The sequence below is a fragment of the Haematobia irritans genome, chromosome 3 (genome assembly GCF_050003625.1).
Source record: "Haematobia irritans isolate KBUSLIRL chromosome 3, ASM5000362v1, whole genome shotgun sequence".
Lineage (NCBI taxonomy): Eukaryota > Metazoa > Arthropoda > Insecta > Diptera > Muscidae > Haematobia > Haematobia irritans.
Window position 1 is genome coordinate 204,404,639 of NC_134399.1, and position 3,648 is coordinate 204,408,286.

The window sequence follows — 3,648 nt, forward strand, 5'->3', positions numbered from 1 at the left end:
GAGGGTATAGTAAGGTTGCGACAAACGTGAAAAAGTAACATGCTGCTCTTGAATTATATTTGGGGTGATCTTGAAGCATGTTTAGGGGTGATAATTTTCCGAAATAGTTTTGAAGATAACAAATTTTCGATATGTATTTCAATAACTCGATTTGTATCAAATGGATCCATCCATGAATTTCAAGATATGCTGTTACATCTTTGCATCAACTTAAAGTAATCGGAGGTATTCCTTGATATCAGAAAACCATGATTAATATGAACATTAAAACGAATCAGATCCACGCAATATGTGGTGGAGCGAAGCGAATTATTCAACGCTGGTATTCCCCGGCACTTCCTCTTCCATGGGCATAGTCAAGTTATCAGTTTTCTTGGTTTCTGGACTTGTTGTTTTTTGGCTTTTATTTATTTTGGTCAATGGAAACCCAAAGAATCAATGTGAATGAACAAATGAATGCATGCATATGCATGTTCTCTGTTTGTACAATGTCTCGTGGTTTTTGGTGATTTTCTTTTTCCCATTTGCCATGGACTATAACGCAGAGCTAGCATGCAATCCTAGCAACTATGGTTATGGGTTCTTTTTCATGTTGCTTTTGTTTCGTTTTGTGTTTTATTTTTGGGAGTGCGTATGTATTGCGGTCGCCATATTGCATTCCATTTTTTCGCGATGATGTTTTTTGTTCACCCAAAAAAAAAACAACGAAAAAGCAAAAAGGGAGCAAATACAACAAATGAACTGACAGAAACATCAGCGACAGCCGTTCCAGCATTTGACCATTATTGTTGGTCATTGGTCATGGCATTGGCGTTTTCATGTCGAGGTATATTAGGAGAGGTGGTTGATGGAATTATTTTGCTATACTTCAAAATGAAAAATTTGAAGGTTTAAAGATCATGATGCGTGCGTCTGGATCCCTTGATCTCTTGTTAATATCACTAGGAAAGTTGCCATTATTTTTGTATAATATGGTCCAGACATTTGTGTGATGTGGTTCATGCCATATTCTGAGTAGGCGTAATGCTCCATACAACTCCTGCGTCTTCAAAGCGAGTTCTTCAAATTCAGGCCGCGTGACATCTGTGTATATCGAATGATTTAAATACATTTACCTTTGCCCGAGACCATTTGGTCTTGCGTTACCTATAATTCCACACATCGATATGTATGATCAGCATCATATACTCCATAGCCCTGAGTTTGGGTTGACCCTGATGTTCCCTCTTAAAATAGGACTCTGAGTCCTACTTTATTCGGAGTAGTCGAAGAGTCCCACTCCAAAGCACGTATTTCTTCAAATCATTCTGCATGGTATTTGTGGAAATAGCGATGGCTGACGAGACAATAACCTACACCGAAAAAAAAGTTTACTATTGTTTACGAAAAATGAACTAACCCATAGTAAGAATGACCATGATTTGGCGCCAAAGATTTTTTTCATCTAGATAAGTTCATGATTTTCTTATAAATAAGTTTATGTATTGCATCGTATTTTAGTTCATTCTTACTACGCTGTGGGAAGAATGTACTTACACTCATTCAAAATATTCCTGCTATCCGGAAAAATGAACAAGTTTTTGGGAATCCTATATTTAGAAATTGGTTTCAAATAAACTGTTTATCAGTATAATTTTCAAAGAAGTAAATAAATTGATGAATTAAAGGTACAACAAGCCTGTATACAACTAAGAAATTTTTCGTACAATATAAGACAATTTTTCATAACTACCAGTATTTTATTTCAAAAAATTATTATTATATTACATAAAACTATGGCTTATGATATACAATAAAAGAAATGTTTTTATTCGTACGCTGTATGCTGTTACTTTTCGGTAGTTAGTAATTGCTTCTTCAAAAGAGTAATATTCTATGTTAGTAGAATGAAACTAATTAATATCAATTTCCATTTTCTATCCATATGAACGATATATGCCATAAGTTGCTATTTTCATTTCATTTTTGTCCAATTTCACCGATTTCGCTAGGTTTTGTTGTGTGGATTTGCGTCATAAGCCTCTGAAGTTAAAAAGGTATATAAAATATAAAAATATTATCCAATTCTATGGTATTTTGATCTTTAACTTACAAGAGAATTTTCTTAGAGCAAATAGGGATATCAGCTTAGTTAGCATTAAACAGTAAGAAGATTCCAAAAAATACCATTAGATTTGCTGTCATCCTGCAAATGAAAATTATTTTTAATAAATAGAAATTTTGGCTTTATTACAAATGGACGAAAAACTTACCACATTGAAAAAATCATCCAATTACTACATTAGTGGAATCATATCCATGCACAAATGGGACATTTTTGAAATCCTTCTCAGAATATAAATGAAATAAAAATATTATAAAATTAGATATAATTTCCACTTGTCAATATAGCATTTAGTATTTATGGTGGATATTAAGTTCGAGTTTAGTGGCTAAAATCCCAATTTTTCATGATTAGTTTTCTTTAGAAATACATGGGAACAAAATTGAACCGTTTTTGTGTTCATTTAAAATTTATATCAAATTTTTAGTAATTTGATGTCGCTGAATTCAAATTTACACTTGTTTTTTTAAGAGCTCGACTTTTTGAGATATACGGTTATGTTCAAAATTAAGGCACTTCCGCTATATATATTGGAATAACTTGAAAACAATTCATCATATTAAATTAAAAAAACAGCGTTCTACATAAGCTTAAAAACGATTTTCTGTTCTTAATCGTGTAATCCATTTAAAGAACATAAACTTAATAAAAAACTTGTTTCGAGCTATTCTCCATCAAGTTATATTTAAATTTGCATCGAAGGCGTATAATTTTATACTTTTCTTACTGATTTATTTCTGATTTTAGCACCTAAACTCGAACTTAGTACACACCTTAAGGACTCGCTATAACATAAAAATATAGACTCAAAAAATTGTACTGTGATCCAGATGTAGAGTAAATATAGATCATTTTATTACCACTCATTATGAATATTTTTATGTAAACCAATTTAAAACCGCACTAATTTTAAATTATTAATAGAAATATACAGTTTCTTAATATGTGATTTATTTTAGAGTTATTTATTTTTTATCAATATAAAGTGTTTTTGTTTTCTCTAACATCACACCATTCACTTATCAGTTTCTAAAATGTTACGAAATAAATGTATTTTTATTAATAAACACAAATACCGCACGCAAGCGCACTACGTGTGCGCTTCATAAATGCATCAACAGAACTGAATGCACCAATAAAACTCAAAGACACAAATAGTCATAAAGGACACATATGTAAAGAAAAACAACTCCACACACACATGATCCCTTTCTGATCTCGCTATTGGAACAAAACAACTATCACCACAAAAGATACCAACAACACACATTCCATAACATCATCGCAATAACAAACACAAACAAAAAAAAAGATGATGCAATAATTTCATAATTTCTTCTCACTTCAATTTCCAGTATCACGTTTATTGATTAGTTGGTATTCTATCTATAGGATAAGGTAAAATATATTCAAAATTTACGAGGAATCCATAAAAAATTATACACACCCATCAAGGATTAAATTAACTACTTTTTATTCTACTTTATCTAAAATTTTCAATGTGAGGAAATATACTCCAACTTATAGTAAAAACCGAAATAAGC

At 31.4% G+C, this 3,648-nt stretch overlaps 1 long non-coding RNA gene across 1 annotated transcript; it reads right to left on the minus strand.

The window, feature by feature from the left end:
• Positions 1 to 1,582: 1,582 nt before the first annotated feature.
• Positions 1,583 to 3,064, minus strand: LOC142232312 (uncharacterized). The gene is made up of 4 exons (XR_012721092.1): positions 2,965 to 3,064; positions 2,253 to 2,325; positions 2,093 to 2,185; positions 1,583 to 2,022 (listed from the first exon to the last, which is right to left on the minus strand). It is a non-coding gene; the product is annotated as an uncharacterized LOC142232312 (long non-coding RNA).
• Between the last annotated feature and the right edge of the window lie 584 nt (positions 3,065 to 3,648).